Source organism: Eleutherodactylus coqui, chromosome 4, assembly GCF_035609145.1.
Source record: "Eleutherodactylus coqui strain aEleCoq1 chromosome 4, aEleCoq1.hap1, whole genome shotgun sequence".
Lineage (NCBI taxonomy): Eukaryota > Metazoa > Chordata > Amphibia > Anura > Eleutherodactylidae > Eleutherodactylus > Eleutherodactylus coqui.
Window position 1 is genome coordinate 106,943,940 of NC_089840.1, and position 24,498 is coordinate 106,968,437.

Sequence of the window (24,498 nt, forward strand, 5' to 3'; positions counted from 1 at the left end):
AGAAAGAATATGAAGGACTGCTTGAGTCTGAGGCATTCATGAGGAGCGTTCTCCCATCACGTCTTCTCACATTTGAGGGACAACAGCCGCAGGGTACGGTGTAAATTCAGCTGTGACTCAACTGTAGAATATTCTAAGTAAATATTATTAGGCAAACAACATAGAACCACATGTAGACTTTATGTCACCAGGGCAATGCTTCTGTTTGCTGTCTTAGTTTTGTATCTGAATGTACTGGCCAAGGTATAGGTGTAGCTAGGTTCTCCTGCACTCTAGACAAAGAGATAGTCTCCTACCCCTCTGCCTCCACCGATGAGCAATTACTGAATTAATGTAGCGTAAATTTTTTATTTCAGTTTTTCCTACATTGTGGAGCCCGGATCTTGGCACCCAAGGCTAAGACCACACAGTATTGCTTCTGGGCAGCCATGATTAAGCTGAAAAATGCTCTGAGCAACATGTTAGCATAGTTTGTAAATTGATTATTACTTGCTGTGAGGTTTTGCAGATAAAACTGCTGTTTACCTGCAAAATGTTGCAGCCATTTAAAATCCATTTGAAACTGTGTCAAACAGTATCTCAGCGTGGCTCTTCACTGTATATGCTATGCGACCCTACTCTAAGCCCAGGGGTGTAGCTAAAGGTTCACGGATTCTGATGCAAAAATTCAGTTTTGGGCCTCTGTGCACAAGTTCTTCTTCTGGCTGCTGGTGACATTCCATCTGTAACTTTCTGCTGCATTAATGGCTGTCTTAGGCTGTGTTTTGGGGGGGAAATTTCAATGAAAATTTCCGTCAGAAATCCCTGTGGCTGACACAGATTTTAATTTGTTAGAACCGCAGATCCACACATAGATCATGTCTTCCACACTTGGATTACAAGTTACTTTCTGAACTGTAGAAGAAACTTGCTCCGAAAGCATAGCCTGAAATCTAACTCTTTCCACACATGTAAATGACGATATGCTCATGATATCATCAAAGGTCCTTTAGCTCCTCCAGCAGTGCTTCTGTACATGTCACATACGGTAATTATCACATCCTTTGATTGTAGATGGCTTGGCACCACCTCCTCATTGTACCAGGGGCATATGCCACACCTGTCTGTCGTTTTTTTTCCTCCCTAAGCTTTGCTCCTGGGCTAAGGTGAAGTGGCTTGGTAGTGCCTCCCTCCTGGCATTCAGTACCCAAGACACATACCACTGTTGCCCTAACTCTACCTATGTCCCTGAAACAGCACAGTATTATTTTGTGCCATTCGCTTACACACTGTATATAAATATGTATTGGTAGTCTAAGACACTAACTACATGCTGATCTGACTGCCCAGTATTGCTTGTGTGGACAGCAATGGTTAATCAAAGAAGGTGTAGTGTCTTAAGGTGCATTTAGACACACAGATGATCACTCAAAATTCGTCAGAAACTGACAGTTTTGAGCAATCATTTTGCATAGGTTCTAATGGACTAAATCAGCCATTTAGTACTTCATTGCATGTCTTTAGAGAACAGCAGGTGGTCTGTTCTCTAAATACATTGCTATTATTCTCCAGAGGGACAGCGGCTGTTAACAGCTGTTAAAGAATGTTATCATCTGTTATCAGCGCTGCCCGCGGAGAACACAGTCTGCGGTCCATCTTATCTTATCGTCCTCAGGGACGAGGATTTCATGCGGACCTGAAGTCAACGATGGACAAAAAGTGCACAGTAAGTGCACGATGGGCGCACATTTACACGCAACAATTATCGCTCAAACATTGGCTTTTGAGCAAATTTTGAGCGATAATCGTGTGTAAAAGGGCCTTTAGACTAATGCATACTAATACACTTTAAACCCTCAGAGCTTGTGATATATATACTGCCCTTATTTGATAGAACTTACACATCTGCTTTAAACTTTGTCTTTCAGTACATATTCTTGATGATATACAATGTCATAGCTAGCTGCTGTCTAGCATTGCTGACTGCTGGTGCTTGTCCTTAGCATTCCTCTCTATCATCCAAATCTAATAGCCACATCCAGTGTTGCCCTCAGCTCTTACAGATTTCATAATCCTCGATGGACAACCATTGATTTCAGTGCCTCATCTTTCCTGTAAAAGAGCAATGAATTTGTCACAGAAGAACCCACAGTATAACCTGGGGTTGTCCAAAGGCAAATACCTTCTCTATGGCCTTTGGATACACCTTGTAAAGATATGTCATTCTCCAAGTAATAAGATAAATTGTAATCCAGTAACCACAACTTCTTCCGATACTGTGATGAATGTCCGCTGCTCCGTACTGCAGCGCACAGCTTATTTAATGCTGTGTTCTGTGCGAGAGGATTAAAACTTAGACAAGAGTCTGTCTCAGCAAGACTCTTCTGAGAGATGCAGACTGCCTGGAGCAGGCTATGAATGCGGGTACAGGATGGGTGGCACATAGGGTCACAGTTTGTAAATTACTTTTATTGGGCATTGTCACTAAGGCTGTCTATAAATGTCAAGGATATTGCTGCTTTGGGGTGCGTTCACACATCACTGATGGGCTACAGATTTTGGTGCAGATCTGCAGACGCAGATTTCACCCTTTCAATGAAGTACTAAAGGGGTGACATTGCTGCAGATCTGCACCAAGATCCGTGACAAAATCTGCAGCAAAGCAGTGATGTGTGAACACACTTTTACAGATGCTATGCATGTTACAGGGCATTATTGGCAATAATATGGTCATATTGAAGATAAATTATATACCTAACATCTGTATCTATATTGCTGTTATATGTATAGTACCTATAGTGGTCAATTATATACAGTACACAATATATGATAGTATTATAATGGAGCATAGTGGGAAAAGATTACCTGGGATATGAGACCGTATGCATATGTCATTGCCATAACATGGTGATTTTGAATCCCCTATGTCATTGGTGTATATTACAAGTACCTCCATGCATGGAGGGTGGCTCACAGATCCAATAATCATTCCTCTCGGAGAAATCACTGCTGACAAGATTACCATCAACAAGCATCTTTGTACATGCTGCTGCTACTCTTTGGGTGGCTTCACATCTGTGCTTGGGGTTCCGCTTTCCTCCACTGTTCGAGGATCGGTAAAGAGGAATGGCTGTGGCCAAATGGCTCTGTTTCTGGATGAAACCGAACAGCGCCGGATGGACCCCATTGACTATAATAGGCGTCTGTCCGCTTTCTGCCTTTCTTGAGCCAGATGTGTGACAGAACCCCCGGCCGGAGGTTCAGATGAAGATGTGCAACCAGCCTTCATTATATATTATACAGGGGCAGTGCAGCCATTGTAATGACAAGTCTAAGCCACTAGAGGGCCATAGTATAGGAAAAGGGTCAATACAGAAAGGTTATCTACGGTAATGTGGAGCAGCCTCACTATGCTCCTTCTGAGAGGTCTTGTTAAAAAAAGATGGGAGGTTTCCACTCTAGCTTTTGAGTTCTTGGATTCCTGGCTCCAACCTATACTTGAAGTGTCACGCATGCACGACAGGGGAAGAGACGCCTCCTGTGCTGAGATGAATTTCATGTCAAAGAATTGACAGTATATGGGATTTCATCTGCTGATCTGAAATTTGAGGCACTAGGCCTGCTAGAAAGGACATTGTTAAATGTTTGTCTAGAGGCCAGACGGCCAGGTTTGGCTCCTGAGCACTGCTGATGTCACGTTCCATGAACTTGCTGTATGGAAATTTTCCTGTGAAGAAAAGCAATAAACTTGGCAGGAGTTAGTTAAAGAGAAAGTTACTGTTGAGCACTTAGGGACTAAGTTCCTGAGTGTGACTCAACCTGTCTTGTGTGGAAAGATGGCAGTCCCAAGAACATGACTAATTCTCTGAGGTCGCTATATATATAAATATATCTTAAGTACAGGGAAATTACTGTACAAGGCTATAGTCTAAAGCATGGAAATGATGACAATTATATTATTCGTAACCTAGGGCTCTCCAGATACTGTCAAACTAATACTGGTAAGACACACTGAGAGTGATAGAGCGACAGAGGTTTTGCATCAGGACACAGTAATACACCCTATATGGTAAATGTTTCAGTCAGTCCTGAAAGATAACAGACTGAAATGAGTCAACAATGTGATACAAAAACTTTCTGACAGTGAGGGTGATCAATGAGTGGAACAGGTTGCCACGGGAGGCGGTGAGTTCTCCTTCAATGGAAGTCTTCAAACAGAGGCTGGACAGACATCTGTCTGGGATGATATAGTGATCCTGCATTGGGCAGAGGGTTGGACCCGATGAATCTAGAGATCCCTGCCAACTCTACGGTTCTATGATTCTAGGATTAAAGAGAGTTTATAGGACAGTGTAGTTCAGGTAAACCCTGGAGAGACAGGTTTTCTGCCCTCCCACTCTCAAGTTTTAGGTTTGGTTTGAAAGACAGGGCCTTGACACTTGACTTGCTCAGTGGTGGTCGTTCATGGATTATGGCGAGGTCTCCATCTGAATGCACTTGAGTAATCATCCAGGTTGATTGGGGCAACCAGTTTCTATTTGAGGAGCCAGCTGGGGTACATGCAGACACAAATAATCCAACAAGTTTGGAGCTGAGAGTGCTGCAAACCCTGAGCTGTTTGTACTGGAACTGTATGCACATGGTAGATGGTACAATGCCTCTAGGGTACCAACTATTATACACTGATGAGGGGCAAAAGACCCTGAAACAGCTGTCTGTACATGGTTATCTTTTCCTATGGGAGAATGCTTTGGCTTTGGCTTATATTCCAAGCTATGTTACAAGGTCTGTTAAAAGGTCACACATTGATTTGCAAGAATGCTGCTTTCTAATAGATGGTGCCTTACAGGTATTGTACCATCTCCTATTTGCATACTAAATTTCCCAGAAGAGTATGCATGGCCTTATAAGTCTCTTCACACCTACTAGGTCCTCTCCACAAGGAGAAACTACACTACGACCAACCTACTAGAGCCATATAGAAACATGTCAGTGTTTATTGTTCTGTATGACAGTTTACGGGACACCTAGGTAGCAGTTGAACAATCCTTTATTCATCCTTGCAACGTTTCCGCTCACTCAAGAGCCTTTCTCAGCAAAATTTACAAGTATTTTTATGTGTTTTTTTTAGTGAGTAAAAGAAAAGAATGAGTAAGAAAGCAAGTTTAGCATTCTAGACGTCTAAGCGATTGCCATGTCTACCATCTACAAATCCCTCAGTACTGCAGATTGCATTAGACTTTTTTAATTTTGTACCTCATCGGGTCACTTCCTCCTTCTCACATGAATCAGGACATACAGTCCCGTAATATTTTATCCTTGAGACTCCTGCTCTCAGGACACCCAGACTCTGCTTCCCATCAGTATGTGGCTTCAGTCTGCCGTCTGTTTATTCTGTATTCCCGATCCTCCTTTCATTTCCTCTCTCCTTCACGTCTGTTCAGGTTGGGAGCCCCGCCTTGTGTGCCATCTGTAATCTCTCAAATATGCCCTTAGCTTGGGTTGCACAGTCAATTCATCACAGGCTCCTAAATGACCCGTCTCATCACCAGCATTCCCTGCGAATCACATGCAAATGAAACTGTTCCTCAATTTCTACATCTTTCCATCTTCTTGATTGTGACACAAATCTTTATCTACAAGTCTTCCATCCTTATCCTATAAATTAACGACTGCTTCCTCTAAACTGTGCAATCTGGAATAGAAAGAGTTAAAAAAGGAAACTACTACAGAATGTGGAAACAGCTATTCCATGCGGAATATGCAGACGAATTTCCCATTAACTCTTTATTTTCCTGATTCCTCATCTTAGAAGGAAGATTGATATTAACCTTCGATTTCTCTTTGGTGTTACGGAAAGATGATTTTAGCATCATTTCAACACAAAATGTTGCTCTCAGGCATTCAAAAATTAGAATCTGAGTTCAGGAATGTGAGACTTGTTGTCCTGCCTCAATGAGAAAGCCTAAAAGCCAGATTAAACAACTTTTGATAAATGTGATAGCATTCCCACCATCTAAAGATATGTAGATTTTTCCCCAAGCGTTCTTCATTCTAGTTCGTTCCTATCTTGGGGTCTTTGAAATCTACGTATATATGGAAAGTATCTTGAATTGTAAGGTTTCCAAATTTTGAAAGGATTGTTTATACACTCGTGCTTCAGAGGAACGCAAATACGCATTCTTCTACCTAAAGTAAAATTTCTCATTATCACGTAATGTTTCTTGGTTTAGCGCAAGAAGTAATACTTACAATATAATATATGAATGGTTTTGTTTGGCTTCAAATGTCCATGAACCTCAAGCCGATTCTCTTGAATGTCACCGCTCATAGAGTTTCATGAGCGTCTATAAATAGCACAATCTAATTTGGATTTCAGACTTCCTAATAAAAATACACAACAAATGCACATAAATAGCTCGCTTTTGCCATCTACTGGCATTGTGTAAAACAACAATACCAGTTCTATTACGGCGCTTACCACGAGCAACATCGTTCGCTGAAGTCTAGTGTTAGGTACAGTAAAGGATATGGTCCAAAAAAAAGTGTCAGGGCTCTAGGGTCTGAAGCAGGATCGGCAGAGCTATCTTTTTTAGCACTGTATTTATTGGTGCGTTCATAAAAATAAAGGGTGTGGTTATGTAAAATAGCATACTGTGGTAAAATACTGCATAATACCACCATACAGAGACCATATAGTGATAAATACCACTACTATACAGGCACAGTACAGTTAAATCAAGTGACTCACAGGTGATATCTTTTTTTGTTGTTCATGTTCCATATTCTTCTTCATGCAGCCCAGACCACTATGACAACTGCAGAGTCTACTGCCAACACAACATTTGCCATCTCATTTCTGCAGCCACTTCCAGCCTGTACAACAACATAAATTCAGACCCCTGACCACTAAATTAATTCACTTCAAAAGGGTTATCCGGGTTGTAAAAACTGATGGCCTATCCTTGGGATAGGTTGTAAATATCTGATTAGTGGTGATCCAACTCTCAAAACCCCATGATCAGCTGTTTGAAGAGACCGTGGCACTCAAGTGAGCGCTGAGGCCTCTTCAATATTTACATCAGTTTTCCTTCAGCTTTTTATTTACAGCACCAGACTGTTCTCTGTGGCCCTTATGAGTACTGCAGCATTGTCCCACTTCAAAGGGACAATGCTGCAGTACTCAGAATGACCACTATAAAGAGTATAGCGTTGTCAATACGAACTACATCAGAAGCTCATGTAAATATTAAAGAGTCTGTAGTACTTGCATGAGTGCTGTAGTTTCTTCAAACACTTGATCGATGAAGGGCCCAAGACTCAGATCCCCACCTGACCAGATATTGGTGGCCTAATCTAAGGATGGGCTATTAATTTTTATAACCTGGTTAATCCCTTAAAACCATTACTGCCCTCACAATGCGAGTCGGGACATATGTTCATATTACAGACGCAGAAATGCAGCCGTAATACTCTTGTGTGAAACTGGCCTAATAATGATATTAGTTGCTGTCAGAGGGTTCAATAATTAACCTTGAACAAACCAATCAAAAACTGCAATACACTTTTTACTGTATTATATAAGAAAGCAGCACACACTGTAGCAGGAATGCTGTAAAAGTTTTTTACCATAATGCCAACAGCTTCAGACATATTTTGAAAAGCAATGACCGATTTAAAACCCCAAACCTCCTATTAACCCTTTGCAATCCAATTTTGGATTCAGGGTTTCCTAGGGGGCTTTCTCTTTTTGTCAGTATACTATGGCGCCATCTGCTGGCTAGAGCCAGTACTGTGGTGTGGGACATACTGGAGAGGTCCCCCGACAACAGAGCGGCCAATAATATACAGTAAGAATACCCTGCCGGACGTCTTCTGACACCGGAGCTGCACAGTCTTCAATCAGAATGTCTTCAGACGTCAGACAGTGGATTGGAAAGGGTTAAAATTGAAAAATAAAGAATATATACAAAAACCCCTGAACCTATAAAGGCTGCCAATTCTTTACTACCGATGGATGAGATTTCTCTGCTGTAAGATACATGGTATACTGCGTGCTGTCAACAAATATCCTGACCGTACCAGTGTTGACTTTGGCAATTGCTTTATTGAACTGGTGTATCATTAACCACGCTTTATTGTGTTTCTTGTTTTGTCACTTTGCCAATACAGATGCCAGGTTTTATGGCAAGGGCTGGGCAATCTTTGTATTCTGATTGGTGCCAGGCTGCCCAAGGTTATGTGCATGGAAGTGTTGTTAGCTTTCATATGTCTACTTTAGCTGATTTAGCAAACAACAGGTACAGAGGACATTCTAGGACATGAGGACTCTTGTGGCAAGGAGTCTCTGTTTAGATCCTGCTTTATTCAGAAAATATTTTTAATTATTGTTATTCCTGCATGTAATATTCTGTATAGAGTAATATTTTTTTTATTGCCAAAGATGTTGCACAGAAATTATTCAGGGTTATTACAAATGATCTTCCCAATTTGAAACCCTCATAACTGACGTTTAATGGCACTCAGATACATAAATTTGATATTAGTGGAAACGTAAAAATTTTAATTTAGCAAAACTGTCTAAGGCCTCCTGCACATGGGCGGATTTGCATTGCGAAATCCGGAGCGGAAATTCCGGCTCCGGCTTTCGCAGCAAATCCTGCCATTATCATGCTATGGAAAAACGCGAATTCCTGCCCATGAGCAGAAATCGATTGCGATTTTCCGCTCACAGGAAAGAAATCACAGCATGCTGCGATTTGCTGCAGGATACGCACGGCCGGCTTCCATTGAAGTCAATGGAAGCCATCCATGCCGTGGCCATTCCGCAATCATCATTGCGGAATGGTTGCAGGAGTTGTGTCATCGCTATGGCGACGGTGCAGCATTCTCTCAACTGCACATGCTCTGGCCGTCACATTTGCAGCACAAGAGGCCACGTCATCGCCATAGCGATGGTGCGGCGTCCCTTGTACTACGCATGTGCCGCCCAGCACATTGACAGCACAGGAGAAGATGGTGAAGCCACTGGACAGGTAAGCAGACCTGGAACTGGGTCAAACCCAACCCACCCATGTGCAGACGGCCACGCAGGGGTCACCGGCCGGGCAGCGGGTCGAACTCCACTGCAGAAATCATGCATGCGGGGTCCGACTCACCCATGTGCAGGAGGCCTAACAGTAAGATATTTCTTAATTCCCCTAGCAACCAATCACAGCGCAGCTTTCATTTCTCGAGCTGCTACGGTAAAATGAAAGCTGCGCTGTGATTGGCTGCTATGGGTAACAGGGCCATTCTTACTGGTAGACAGTTTTGTTAAATGAGGCCCAAAATGTTTTATTCTGCCATAGTTGTCGCTAGGGGGTTATGGGGCAAAATGGCTGCTGACAAAAAGAGACATTGTGTCCTTGATTCTCACGTCTACCAGTGTTATTAGTGTGCAACATCATTTTCGAACAAAGTTTGGTGAAAATCTACTCAGTTGGACATAATTCGGAAGTGGTACTTCAATTTTAAGGCAAAAGGTTGCATCTATAAGTAAACCTCATCCAACTGTCCACCAGTAAGCGTGAAAACAGTGGAGCGCGTCCGTGTCCTCAGAAATCCACCGTCAGAACGAGCCGAGAATTGGACGCACAGCAGCCAAAAATGTGGAAGATTCTACACAAAAGTCTGCAATGTTCTCCCTTCTGATTGCAATTGTTATCAGGCCCTAAAACCGGACATCAGGACAAGGTGACTTTCTTTCTGCAAGGGCAGGAGAATAGGACTAAAAAACTGGCAGTGGAGGAGGCTCAACACTCCAGGTAAAGCAAGTAGGAAGTGACCAGAGGTGTGGAAAACCTCTCCTTTTATTTAATAAAGTACATGATCAGCTTATGAAAACGCGTTTCGGGAAAACCCCTTCATCAGTTCAGCTGGTGTTTAAAACATACAAGCTGTACAAGCAATTGGTGAGTCCCAAAAGGGTTAATAATCAGATCCTGTTTGCCTGTGTAGTGAGGGTCAGCCAGGGCAGGAGCAGAAGTTCAGTTCTTTCTGCAAGAGCATGCAGCCTCTAATAGAAAGTGATGGTTTCATGGAATCTTTAGGCTGGGTTCACACTGGGCAGATTCCGTGCGGATATCTCGCGGTTTGTCCGCAGCGAAAAACCGCGAGATTTCCTCCGGGAATCTGCTGCTTCAAAACCCGCGGCACTTAGCTGCAGGTTTTGAAGTGGCCTGGCCGCACGCTCTTCCACTGTGGCCGGCGCTCTCATGGAGGAGAGTGCAGCTGCAGTGGAAGAAGAAAAAAAATGAACATGCTGCGTCCGGCGAATCCGCGCAGCAGCGCCGGCTTCGCCGTCCTGTGTGGATGAGATTTTTGAGAAATCTCGTCCACATGGCTGGCTAATCCCGGGATTAGCGTCCGCAAGCGGATTTGCCGCGGTGAGATTCCGGACGGAATTTCCGCAGCAAATCCACCCAGTGTGAACCCAGTCTAGGTGTTTTATGATGAAGCCGCCTTCCACCTTTCAGGCAGTTAACAAACATAATGTCAGAATCTGGGGGAGGGAAAACCCACATGTCTATGTGGAGCGTATGTGCGACTGAACTTCTTCCTTGGCTTCCACATTGCCTAGACCTTACAGCTTGTGATTTTTTATTTTTTTCTGGCGGGGGTGGAGTGTTGAAGAGTCTACATACTCCCTTACTGCCCACCATGCACGATCTGCGAGGACACATCACAGAAGCCATAGCAACAGTCAGTCGTGATATGTTACAATTTGTATGGCAGAAACTTGACTGCAGGCTTGATGTGTGTCGAGCGACGAAGGGGGACACGTCTGATGTGGAACACATTTTTGATGTTGTGCAAAAAAACTTTTTGGAATTTTTGATTTCATTATCTAAGTGTCATTAAACATGAGTCATGCATTTTTCAAATCAGATAGATTATTTGTAATAACTAAAGATGAGCGAGTATACTCGCTAAGGACAATTGCTCGTTCGAGCATTGTCCTTAGCGAGTATCTCCCTGCTCGGCAGAGAAGGTTCGGCTGCCGGCGAGGGTAAGAAGTGAGTTGCGGCAGTCAGCAGGGAGGAGCAGGGGGGGAGAGAGGGTGAGAGAGATCTCCCCTCCGTTCCTCCCCGCTCTCCCCCGCAGCTCCCCACCCGCCGCCGGCAGCCGAATCTTTGCTCCCGAGCGGGCAGGTACTCGCTAAGGGCAATGCTCGCTTGAGCAATTGCCCTTAGCGAGTATACTCGCTCATCTCTAGTAATAACCCTGTACATGGAGAACTTACATTGGCTGGACCACTGTAATTAAGTATCCAAACAAAGGCTCCCTGTCCATGGCCGTTGCGGAAGATCGCCAGCGATATTCCGCTGTGGGGGAGCAGGGGGGAGAGCTGTCAGTTCTCTGCGGTGAGCCTATCTGACCGATAGGCTCACCGCGGAGAATCCCAGCATGCCCCAATTTAGATCCCACGAGCGGAGAATCATTATGATTCTCCGCTCGTGGACACCGCGGCTGCACTTTTCATAGCAACACTATGGAAAGCGATCACTGCGTGAACCGTGGCTGGATTATCGCCGCAGGTAACGCAATGAACAATTGCCCATGGACAGGCAGCCTAATAATTATGTTTATAGTAACAATATTATTGAGGTTTAGGCTGTCATTACACGAGTGCCACGAACATTCATGTAATAGTGTTAATTTCGGGGCTGGACTTCCACTTGCAAGTGTTGCCCGGCAAGTATCAGGAAAGCGTGTGCTAGTGACAACCGCTAGCACTCGTGTATTAGCGGTTTGTTGGGTTTGTTGCTTGTTATGCCTCAGTCGAGCAATTATTTTGTAGTAAGGTATATTGTATAATGTATATAAACCATTGAGAAAAGAGAAAAAATGAAATTACTTTAAAAAAAAAAAGTGTAAGGAAGAAATACATGGCAGCTGAACCTTCACTATCTACAACCACACTGATGCAGATCATCTTGTTGTACTTAACTGTTGCCCTTCATATCCATTGCTTTAGTAATATGTATCTTGCCTGTAGTCTATAACAAGTTTCCTGTGTGATAAGACTGAACCCTACTGTTTGACATTTCTGTGGACATAAAAATATGCAAATAAGGCTGCCTGCAGACGGGCGGAAGTTCCGCGGCGGGATTTCCCACGGAATTTCCGCCCCTGGAAGCTGTCATTGTGTTAACAAACTCAATCCTATGCAGATGGCCGCGATTTGGCAGCGTGAAATCTCACGCCCCGCACAGAAACGTCACTCACCGGCCACCAGCTCCTCTCTGCGCATGCGCCGGCTGCCTGGCAGCCGGCACATGCAAGAGCCGGGGCCGCGGGAGCAGGTGAGTGTCACGCTGCTCTCTGCAGACGCTCAGGTCGTGTCCCGCTGCGAGAATTCTCGCGGCCGGATCCGACCCAGCCGTCTGCAGGCGGCCTAAATAATAACTAATATATATGTATGTATCCCAGCAGATCATCCATTTCTTTCCTTTTTTTCCTCACAATTCTGTGTCTTGCTGTATAACAACTGGCTGCAGCAGGAGCCTCTCCCCTGCTTAGCAGGACATAAAGATGGTTAATCTTCACATCTTTGACTAAACTCCACCTCTCAACTGTTCATTAAGACAAAAATAGAATAGTCAGTTAATTAACTCTTGTGTTTTCTGCAGACTTTCTACAAGTTTGTTTGAGTCTGGAACACGCAGAAAATCCTGCAGACTGCAAAACAGTGTGGGCAATATGATCTCCCCTTTACTTTATTATTGTCTGGATCAACATTGGGGTGTAATAGGCTGAACTGGATGGACATGTGTCTTTTTTTGGTTTTACATACTATGTTACCTTGTATTTCTAGGTTTAGCTTTTCTTTCAAAGAGTTGACTCATCACAGACAATACAGTTAACATTTCAGCCAAGAATGCTGTAGCCAAGTATTGGAGAATGGCTGTCCATGTAATAGATGGACAACTTGAGACTGCTAAAGTGAGAGCTGCTTTTTGCTGGCTCATAGAGAGGGGTCCCGATTGGAAACTCACCTCTACTATGTCCATATGACTTACTGTATGGACAAGGGTTGTCTTTATAAGACAACCCTTTTAATACCTCTACTACATAATAACTATTTATACATATATCAAGGGACAATACAGAAATCTCTCCCATGATCTATTTATATCATGGACTGTGGAACAAGGGCGCACCCTCTACATCTAGAGGAAAGAAGGTTTCTCCACCGACACAGAAGGGGGTTCTTTCCTGTTAGAGCAGTGAGACTCTGTAACACTCTGACGTAGTGATGACGAACTCACTAAGAGGGTTTAAGAGTTTCTTCAGCAATACAATATTACACTTTATAGTCACTAATTACTGCAGAAGGGTCGGCGATCCATGGATTATTTCGATTGCCTTAAATGGGCGAAATTGACTTCTACCTCATTGTTTTGTTTAGAGGTTTTTTGCCTTCCTCTGGATAAACATTGGGGGTAAAAGGCTGAACTCGATGGATATGTCTTTTTTTTGGTTTTATGCATTATGCTACCTTATATCGATGCTACTAGAGTAAAAATCAGTGTTTTAACAGAGGCAAATGATGAAAGTACTCAATAAGAGCAAAATTTGAGTCAACCCTAACAAAATTGCAAAGGATTATATGACTTTAGGCTAATTGGTTCCCTTAGATGAAATTATCTGCTGCCTGATGTGTCTGGCCCCTAATGAAACACCAGTATGTATGACTAAACACCACATCGTTGTACATCCAATGTGCTGATATAAGTAGGTAGTGGGCCAAAAGATCCTATGAATTGAAGATGCAGTCCAAAAACCTTTCACAGTCAAGAAAAGTGCTTGTCTAAAGCTCAAGTACTAGAAAAGTTATCATTAAAGTGCAGGTGAGGACTGATATTGCATTGTCAGGTCAACGTCTCTATTCCTATTAAATTCCATGTAAAGATTTCATTTGAAAATGGATATCTTATCCGTATCATATTACATTCCCGTCAGCTCAGCAGGATATTTTACTTCTATTTTTGCATGCAAGTGCATAACCACAACAATTTTGCAATGCAGTTGAGAGAGAAAGAAATAGACCATTGTAAATTTGTTCCCGTACACTCAACCGTGTGGCAACGAAGCGGCGGAAGAAGCTTTTCACTTGTAATGTCAGCATGTGCGATCTGCAGAGGAAAATTAGACAAGCTCCGACACAGACTGCAAGGGCACTGCTAAGGATTGTGGGTAATGATTAAAAGCATCTCAGCTGGACTGAGCTAACAGCTGCTCCTTTTTCCGCCTCCAATTCCCAGCTGGGAGACCAATCACCTGAGGGGCCGCATGTTTTTTTTTTTCCTTTCCCTACAGCTAATTCCTCCTCATTAATTAAATTATTAAATGACTTTAGTATCTTTGTTTAATGCCTTTGCTTGCAGGTGCATATATAAATTGTCATTCAGCTTTGTGCCAGAAGCGGAACATAATACTGTCTGTGAAATTAACTGGGAGTAAGGGTTTGCGTTCCTCCTGCCCAGAGCACTCAAGCAATTTAATAATTAAAGCTAAATCTCGGATAGCCGGCCCAGCAGTTAAGATGATATTGCTCTCACTGCGAGAGTCTTCTTGCTCCTCCAGATTTTGTTACAGCCCTTTTATATATACCAAATTGTTAGGCACTGACTGCCAGATATGACGGGGACTATAATAGCAGTGATTATATCTGTAGAAAACTAAACTTCGGGCTAAAGCTACTCTTCCGTCAGTATAAATATTGTTTTCTGCCTATCCAATCAGATTACGGCTGTTTGACCCGGCACACCTTGGAAAGCATGGCGGTACGTACAGTGCGGAGATAATGGACAGTTAGGACAGATTCACACGGTCATACGCAAGTTGCTCCCTAGGTAGTTGGATGTAATTCGCAGCACAAGGACACCTATCTGAGTGCTGTCCAGTCTTCACAAAACCTGCAGGTTGCATGCCCTGTTCTCCTCCGTGAAAATGGACAAGAATAGGACATGCAGGGATTTTTTTTTTCACAAGGACAATCTGCCGTGTGAAAAATTGTTCATGTACGACAAGGTGCACATAAAAAATAAAGTCTGTGCTGCACCTGCAAAAAACATGTTCTTTTCATCTGTGTGCAGCTGTGTGGCCTCCGTATTCGGTTTGTGTGTCCGTTTTTGTACTCTGTGTGCCATAGCTTTTGAATAGCTTCAAGGGGATGTCCCACCAAAAGAAGTTATTGCCTATCCACAGGATAGCAAGCTAATTGGTGGAGGTCCAACCCAGAGGCATAACTAGAAGCTCTTGGACCCAAATGCAAAATCTGTAACTGGCCCTCTACCTACCATATGCTATTTATGATACCGGTGTCTTCTTATGTAATGGAGGGGCCTTTAGGCCCCCTAAGGATCCAGGGCCCAGTAGCGAATGCTACCCCTGCATTCTCATAGCTATGCCCCTGGTCCAACCCTTGCTGATCACAAGAGCAGGGCTCCTGAAGGTCTCAGAATGAATGAAGCAGCAGGTAAGCATGCACGCTGCCACTCCATTCCTTTCAGTGCAATTTCCAGAGAAAGGCAAGTTGAAGCATTCAGCTACATACAGCAATGCCATTGAAATGAGTGGAACTGTCAGGACTCGAACTCAGGAGCTCCTGTGGTCCAGGCGGCGGCTCCTCTCTGCATAACCATGTTCTTATTTCTGATCCAGTTCCTGTTTTGGCTCCACCCTGTTTACTTAATTGGACATTCTATAAAAGCATGGCCTTTACTCCAGTCCCTTGCTAGATTATTGTGTCTTCTGCCTGTAGTCAAGCTCCTGCCTGGTCCTCCAAACCAATACTGATACTCCTGAGTACTGACTAATGACTTTAACTGACTACACTATCGGCCCACACTAATTGCAACAAGAAGCTCCAAACGCGAATCGGATTGTGACAGGAATGGTGTTGTGCATGTGTGACCCCTGCTCCATTTATTTGGGGACCTTCAAGAAGCCTCGTTCTCGTGATCAGTGGGGGTTACAGTGATCAGACCCCCAATGATCAGCCAGCAAAGGTACCTTTACAAAGGGCGATTATTCTAGATTTGAAAATAACGAATTCAAACGATAATCATCTCGTGTAAATTTGGACATCAACAGGACACTGAGTGAGAAATCGCTTACTTTTTAGAGTTGCTTGCTTTTAAGCTCATCTAAAAACTAAGCTACTATCAGCCTATCTTCATCTATGAAAGACTGACTATTTACAGTGAATGGAGGTGGGCGGCCGGAATAGATCTGTGGCCTGCTCCGCCTCCATTCTTTGAACGACTATCACTTCTGAGTGAGAACACAGGAGCCACGGTCGCTGGGTCGGCTGTCACAGTCATCCCATGTAAAGTGGCCTTTATTCTATCCAGTGGTTAGAGGATAACTTGTTTTGGTGGGACAACCCCTTTAAGATAAGATAACACCACAGAAAGTTATTACAGTCACACTTTGCTGCATCTTCTAATACTGAGATGCTACATAATGACTCATTGGCCCGGATGCAAAAGTTCAGCATGGGGACCCTCCCACATCTTTCCTCTTCATCTTTCCAGTCCGTCTATAACATAAAACAGCTAATTAGATCACATCACAAGACTGTATGCAACTTGTTTTTCCGATGAATTTACCCAAGAACATTAAAAAAATGTATTCCAAAAGTTCATATCCTTCCGATAATCCAGCATGTCTGGAAATTATATGGTTGTGTCTCTTTAGAAGCCCATCAATGCAACACTAGCAGGCGGGCATTGCTAGAATTTTATATTAAGTAGAGGCTAAATGTAGGGGCGCCCAATGCAAAATCTGTAACATGGCCCCCTAACCATCCATGTGCCCTTTATAATACTGGTGTTTTCTTATATGATAGAGGGGCCTTTGGGCCCCCCAATGCTCCAGGGCCCGACTACCTCTGCACACCCTATATCTATGCCCTGGTCCCATATCAAATACAATCAAGTAGTTCTGGCTCTGTAAATTTCTAGATTAATTGTAGAATGTGGTAAGTGACCAGGATGCTACCTACTCAGTTTGACCGGATTAGCACAGTATATTAGTAGAGGCAAAAATTCAGTGTGTCCAATGCTTTTTTTTAACACTGAATACCACCAGGGTGAGCCATGGATAAAGAAAAGCAGGATCCACCAACAATTATATAATGTCTACAGTCAGCACACACAACCCCATAATGTACGCAGCGCCATTGTCTGATCATCTATATTGCAATATTAGGGAATAGTGATCGTTTCCAATGATTTTTCTCGTATTTGTGCTCAAGCTACTTTCATAATTTGATGAACACAGTAACAAAAAGCCCAAGACCACAGGCAGTTATGTAAATGCCGTTGTGTATGCGGCCTTAATCGCTTTCATGTCTTTCTCATCGCTATGTGACTGGCCTGCATAGATTCCACTGCGAGGATATGTTAGATGAAACCCAGCACAACAGGAAATGATATTAAAACCTGCAGTAGACGTTAAGATCCAAGTCACACACAGCACAAAGCAATTTCCAGTCCTATGGCGTGCCTCCGCTCTCTCACATTTGCCTTGCTTAATATTTGCAGACACTTTAAAATAATGTCCATAGACACTTCGCTGCCGGGCAGGCGGATCTAAGCTGGTTACTGTTAATGCTGCCTGGATGGGCTTTGGTACACTGCTGTGCTAGATTTGATGTTTCATGACGTCTTCTGAGACTATGCTTGGTTGTGGTTGCCATTCTTTTGATTTTTCAGTGAAGCTTTTCCAACAATATTGGGCCTGGCATTCAGAGTAGGATGCATCATTCTGAATTAATGTACAGTAAAAAAACTGGTTTAAAGACTGAAATGCGGCTCACCTGCAACTTTCAAAAGTTCCAGACATGCTGGATTCTCCGAAGGATATGAACTTTTGGAATACATTTTTTTAATGCTATTTCTTGGGCAAATTCATCGGAAAAACAAGTCGCATAAAGTCTTGTGACGTGATCTAATCAGCTGTTCTATGTTATAGAAGGACTTTTGTGAAGAGTGAAATATCAAACTGGCCTTTTATTATGAACTGAAAAAAACATTGTACATTTAAAGAGACCCCGTCACCTCTGATCAGTCCCATAAACTAAAGTAGTGAGAGGATCTTTAAACTCTCACTGCTATTCATTTGCTCTGCACCCACAAACTGCATAGAGAGGACTACTGAGCACACACAAAATAAAGAAGACTAGCTATCTTATGCATCAGCATATGGCCGTGAAAGTACTGAATTATATTTTATGCAGTAGTGTTGTGTAAATAATATTTGTGCCATGTGCATAGCAAGAAGTACATGTGCAAAAGACACGCATTGTAGTGAAATTTTTCGAACAAGATATCATACGCTGAGCATGCAACGTTGTCATAAATAACCTTTGTAATGTTTTACTAAGAGAGAAGTATCACACATGCTGTAGACTCTGAATTGTTGACTTTGTGGGGGATATTACACTATATAACCTCTTGCATTGGAACAATAAATTGAAAAGCTTGGAAACCTCACTTGAGTGTATCTCACTGTATTCTTCTCCAATGTTTTGAATAATAATTAGGCATACCTGATTGATAAGACTATGATATGCCTTGAGTATCACCTAAATTAAGTGTTTACTCTAACATGGTGAATGGCCAGTTTGCAGACCCACAGCAGGGGAACAAGAGTAAATATAAAGATACAAATTACAGATTTCAACTTAGTGTGGCATATTTATTGAGTCCTATATGTCAGATTTTTGTCATACAAATCCGTAATTTATCGACATAATTTGCAACTTTTGGCTTTTATATGCTGGCCTCCACCACTTTACTAAAAGTGGACATGGCCTCGTTGGCCCATCAGAGTTACTATAATTTACACCAACAACTGATGTAAATTATAGCTGCAGTCTATTCCAGATTATAGTTCATGTAGATATCAATTTAACACACTGAGGTGCTACCAGATGCCAGAAGTGTATTAGGAGACTTAGGCCTCATGTCCACGGGCAAAAGAAGAATTAAAATCCGCAGCGGATTTTAACTCTTCTCCTGCCCGCGGATCCGCATCCCATAGGGATACATTGACCACCCGCGGGTAGATAAATACCCGCGGATGGTCAATAAAAGTGATTTTTTTAAAAATGGAGCATGAAAAAATCTGGACCATGCTCCATTTTCGTGCGGGTCTCCCGCGGACTTCTATTGAAGCCTATGGAAGCCGTCCGGATCCGCGGGAGACAAAAATCGGAATTTACTCACCCGCTCCGGTTCTTCCCTTCGCCGCGGCTCCATCTTCTCTCCGTCGGGGCCGGATCTTTTTTCTTCGGGCCGGCGCATGCGCGGGGCACGTCATCGACGTCACCGATGTGCCCTGCGCATCCGCCGGGCCGGAGAAAGAAGATCCGGCCGCGACACAGAGAAGATGACGCCGTGGCGAAGGGAAGATCCGGAGCGGGCGAGAGGTGAGTTTATTCTTATTTTTATGCCTCATGTCCACGGGGCAGGAGGGACCCGCTACAGATTCTCCATGGAGAATCCGTAGCGGGCCTGATTTTCCCCGTGGACATGAGGCCTTATGCCTCTGAATACATTTCTCACACTTAGGCCTCATATCCACAGGCAAAAGAAGAATTAAAATCCGCAGCGGATTTTAACTCTTCTCCTGCCCGCGGATCCGCATCCCGTAGGGATGCATTGACCACCCGCGGGTAGATAAATACCCGCTGATGGTCAATAAAAGTGATTTTAAAAAAAATGGAGCATGAAAAAATCTGGACCATGCTCCATTTATGTGCGGGTCTCCCGCGGGGGCAGCTCCCGCGGGCTTCTATTGAAGCCTATGGAATCCGTCTGCATCCACCGGGCCGAAGAAAGAAAATCCGGCCACGACGCAGAGAAGATGACGCCGCGGCGAAGGGAAGATCCGGAGTGGGCGAGAGGTGAGTTTATTCTTATTTTTATGCCTCATGTCCGCGGGGCAGGAGGGACCCGCTACGGATTCTCCATGGAGAATCCGTAGCGGGCCTGATTTTCCCCATGGACATGAGGCCTTACTGTGGTACAAATGTATGAAATGCCGGTCTAAATATATGTTCCAGTGTCCTTTTATAGTATTCACTCATTGCTTTAGGTTATGTGGCAACAGGGAGAAAAGCAAACATCTATGGCTGGGCAAGAAAACTGAAAAAAAGCAAATGCAGAATGGCAGGAATTGAGCTAAACAGCAGCACATGTGAAAAAAAGTTGGGTATACTAATAGATCACGTACTGAATATGAGTCAACAGTGTGATGCAGCAGCAAACACAATTCTAACATGTATTAAGAGAAGCATAGAGTCTAGTTCACGTGAGGTAATTATACCCCCTCTACTCTTCCTTAGTCAGACCTCATCTGGAATACTGTGTCCAGTTCTGGGCACCCCAATTTAAAAAAAGACATTGCCCAACTGGAGCAAGTTCAAAGAAAAGCTACTAGGGTGGTTAGTGGTCTGTAAACCATATCCTATGAGGAACGGTTAAAGGATCTGGGAATGTTTAGTTTGCAAAAAAGAAGGCTGAGAGGAGACTCAATAGCTGTCTACAAATATCTGAAGGGTTGTCACAGTGCAGAGGGATCAGCCCTATTCTCATTAGCACAAGGAAAGACTAGAAGCAATGGGATGAAACTGAAAGGGAGGAGACACAGATTAGATGTTAGAAAACACTTTCTGACAGTGAGGGTGATCAATGAGTGGAACGGGTTACCATGGGAGGTGATAAGTTCTTCTTCAATGGAAGTGTTCAAACAAAGGCTGGACAAATATCTGTCTGGGATGATTTCGTGAATCCTGCACTGAACAGGGGGTTGGACCTGATGACCCTGGAGATCCCTTCCATCTACCATTCTATGATTCACTTTAAAGAAAATGGTCATACTTACCAACAGGGTTTGACTGGGCTTCAGGACAATAATGGTCATGAAACCCAGTATAGACACCTTTTTTCCATGCCTGATTTTCAGCTGGTGTAATTAACATCCCACCAACCAGCAAAAAGTAGAATAAGTAAAGCCTGTTATATTCATACTTTTAAAATATCTTGTTGTCCCCTGCCACCAGTAATGTCATCATAGACCATAGCTACACTGGATAATTGCTTTCATGGAAACGCGTATATCACCGCACTCTACAACCATCGGACAACACAGCCAATCACAGACTCATTTTGTTTCTTATTTTTCAAGGTTGACTGGGTATTTATAATCTCGGAAACTGCATCATATATCATTTTTCTTGTACAGTAGAGAAATCCAAACCTCCTGTTTCACTTCACGCTGCTAAAGAGTTACATGATAGAATCCTGACTGCCTGCAGGTACCACTATGGAGAGCATTAAGAAATACAGCCAAGTTTTCATCTGGAGGCATGATTGAAGGAGGCCATATTTTTCAGCTACTCTACATCTGACTTTGGCAGACTATCGGTACATTTACACTTAGCGGAAATGCTGTCCACAGCGGACAATTACGCAGCGAATTCCGCATCCAAAACAGATATAAAGTATGCACCACTGGTACAGATTCTGACTCGAAATCAGCTGTGTATCCGAAGTGAGTTTCAGAAGATGTGACGCTCCTGTCACCTCCGAAATCGTCAAGCTGTCAACACTCCCTGGCCGCTTGTAGTGAGCGCCACTGGTCAGGTGATGCAGAAGTAGCAATTTTGGCAGATAGTTTTACAGTGTAAACATGAGATCCCGACTGAGTTAGTCGCTAGTTGCTTCGTTTCAGCTCAGTGAAACAAAGCGACTAGCGAGGACTTCTCGCGCAGTATGAACAGGCAGTCCATTGTTGAACAACTGCCTCTACACCGTGAAAGGAGGCAGGCAGCCAGAAGAGATCTCCGACCCGCTCTGCCTCCATTTACTGAGTGTTCACAAGAGTAATATGTCATTGGGAAGACTGTTGGGTTCTTATTAGAGATGAGCGAGCATACTCGCTAAGGACAATTGCTCGATCGAGCATTGTCCTTAGCGAGTACCTGCCCGCTCGAAAGAAAAGATTCGGCTGCCGACGGCAGGCGGAGAGCGGCGGGGGGAGGAACGGAGGGGAGATCTCTCTCTCCCTATTTACCCCCCACTCGCTCCTGCTCACTGCCGCAACTCACCTCTCACCCGCGCCGGTAGCCGAACCTTTTCTTCCGAGCGGGCAGGTACTCGCTAAGGACAATGCTCAATTGAGCAATTGTCCTTAGCGAGTATGCTCGCTCATCTGTAGTTCTTATGCGTCTAACAGTCATCCCGTCGAAAGCCACCTCAACACTGGTCACAGTGGTGATATCCGTATAGACTACACATCACGTATATATGCATCCATGTGCTGTGACCGTTTACTTCTAGCAAGATGGCAGAAAACCTCTTTAATCTACTGAGAAAGAAAGCCATTTATTTCATTTGATGGGCCTTTTGTTTCGAACCTAGTAAAACAATATAAATAGCAAATCTTTACCAGTGTTTTCATAACTAAGCTTTAATGCACAATATTGTTTAGCAGAAAAATCATGATGTCCTTGTTCACGTCTGTGAGTGACTTTCACATAAAAGTAGGCACTAGATTGCTTAAACTTAATTGATTATAAATTTGCATTGAATTAAATGTAAACCGATTCAGAGCCACGATCTTAATTAAAATAAAATATATTTGTTTTTCTGCTTATCCATCAAAGCTGCAGGCATGAAAAGAAATACACTACAAGAAATGTTCAATTTCAGAATTCAAATAAAAGGAATTTATTTTACACCGCAGCCATCCTTAAGAAACTGTTTTCTTTAAAGCAAACTGAATGCACCATGCGAAGCAGCTGGATTATTTCACATTCAAACATTTGTAAAAATACATAGGATGTGTGTAAACTGGGTACTTTATTATTCATGTAGCTATATTGACATTGCAGTGTTTATATGGCACGTATTCATGTCCTTCACCACGGACCTGCACAAAATTACCCAAATGCTAAATCATCCGAATAATCTAAATATCAGATTATTGGCTTGTTAGACAACCAACACCCAATAACATCCCGCAGCCACTGCTTACTGAGGGCGCCCACCCACTGGCGTTTTTTTTCCCTGCGAAATTCGCAGCATTTTTCTCTCTGCAGGGGTCTATGGGACTTGTAATGTTAAAATCGCGATCGCGCGAAATCGCGATTTCGCGGTAAATTGCGATTTTGCGCGATCGCGATTTTAACATTACAAGTCCCATAGACCCCTGCAGAGAAAAAAATGCTGCGAATTTCGCAGGGAAAAAAAACGCCAGTGGGTGGGCGCCCTAAGGCTGTCATTCTTCATGGTGCTTTTTTCCTTTGTCCCATAAGCCAGTCTTGGTTACCAATTGCCATTATGAAAGCCATAAACGCGTCCCTTTGCTCTACCCGAGGGCTTAGCCTTCGGCCGTCTTCACACGAGTGTAAGAGTATTTGCACGCACATGAGCGCAGTGTATTAGCGGAGTGCAGAATGATTTTTTTGCATGTGCATCGGCATATATTTTGTTGTTTTTTCGGCGTGAAACGCATGTGCAAAAAACCCCCACCAATCCTCCGAGTCATTGAAATGGCTAATTAGTCTAATGAGTTCAAGATGTGTCCCTTTTCCTGCACAATTAGAGTGTTTAACGCATCTCCCTGCGCGTGCCCATTGACTTCTATGGGGGGCTTTTGGTGTGCAAAAGCTCAGCAGAATAAAGCATGCTGTGTTTTTTGTGCAATTGAAATGCGCGGGTGAAAAAAAAATGTACGCATGTGAATGAACCATTGAAGTCATTTGGTTCTATTCACTACGTATTGCTTGCGCAGTTTTCAAGTGCGCAAATACACCTGTGTGAAGCTGACCTTAAAGAGGTTGTCTGAGTTATAATTTATCTGTAAACTGCCTTACCCATCACAAACAGTCATATTCTCACCTCTAACCGCTCTTGCTGTGTCCCGTGGTGCTGCTCTGGGTCTCCCCTTTGATGTCACATTTGCAGGCTTCCCCAGCCTGCTTCCAGGCGTCACAGGTGCTGCAACCAATAACAGAGTTCAGCGCTCAATCACTGCGCTCTATTATTGGCTGCAGTGCCTGCAACGTCCCGTAAATGGGGCAGGACTGCAGCCTTAAAGAAACACAGACACAGAGGACGTAGCAATGGTGTGGGACACAGCGGGAGAGGAGAGAGATGGCCATATCACTATTCGTTATTTTAATGCATGGGCAAGGTGTTTTACAGATAAGCTATAATTCAGATGGCCCCTTTAAGGCCCCAATATACATAAGGGAAAAATCCAGACCTGATAATTTCAATCAGGACAAACCCCTATTGCATATATATGGGGGACTTCCTGACTCTTCCCCGGCAGATAATGTTTGGGGAAAGATGGATTGGGCAAATTAAAGGCCTTGTACCAGAGTTAACTTTTATCACCTATCCATAGATCTCACTAAGATCTGGGGTTCTATTTCCCCTGTCCTCCTCACTG